This window comes from Nematolebias whitei, chromosome 12 (genome assembly GCF_014905685.2).
Source record: "Nematolebias whitei isolate Nwh7 chromosome 12, NemWhi1, whole genome shotgun sequence".
In the NCBI taxonomy this organism is placed as follows: Eukaryota; Metazoa; Chordata; class Actinopteri; order Cyprinodontiformes; family Rivulidae; genus Nematolebias; species Nematolebias whitei.
The window spans coordinates 44,469,809-44,470,747 of NC_056509.1; positions in this window are offsets into that span (position 1 = coordinate 44,469,809).

Genomic DNA, 939 nt, shown 5'->3' on the forward strand with positions numbered 1-939 from the left:
GGATGGATGGATGGATGGATGGATGGATGGATGGATGGATGGATGGACATTTTAATAATTACAAGAGAAATTCAAACATCTAGCTGCTACAGAAGCATAAAATGACGCGGCCACGCCCCACAGAACCCCTGAAATCTACGTTAACAAGCGGTACACTGATGTCCTGCGTCCCTGAGGGATTTGAATAGTGAATGTTGGTTTTCAAAATTAGTGTTTTCCTGGACTGGAATAAAAGGGAATACAATTAAACCTTAATGCAGGACTATTCACGAGGGGGCCAAATCAGGCCCACATGTGAGCTCAGTTTAGTCCACCAATGGTTTCATTTTTAAATAAAACTAGATTTTAAACCATAAAACAAACTTAATGACAATAACTGTTGGATGTCCGGCCCCTGAGCTCTGGGCTCTCAGTACCTGTGACCCCCTGAGCAGTTTAGTTGAACAGTCCTGCCTTAATAATTTTGGCGTGTGATATTCAAATGGGCGGCAAGGCAGAGTGATGGATTCTGGTGAGTGGAGGGAGCAACTTAATCCACTACCAGGTGCAGTGGAGGAGCAAGGGGGTGGCCAGTGGTGGCCTTGGCCACCATGGAATAATCTTCAGCCACCCCAATTATTTAAGGAAACTATATTTTTAGCTAATTCAACAACTAAAAGTATAGTTTCTTCAAATGATAGGGTTGGCTGGTTTACACACACACACACACACACACACACACACACACACACATATGTATCGTATTTTCTGGCGTATAAGTCACATCAGTCAAAAAAGCATCACGAAGAGGGAAAAACATATATAAGTCGCTTTGGCGTATAAGTTGTGTTTATCATGCATTTATTTAATGGTCAAAACAGCTTTATTTGACCTTGGCGGCACAGCACCATCCATCCATCCATCCATCCATCCATCCATCCATCCATCCATCCATCCATC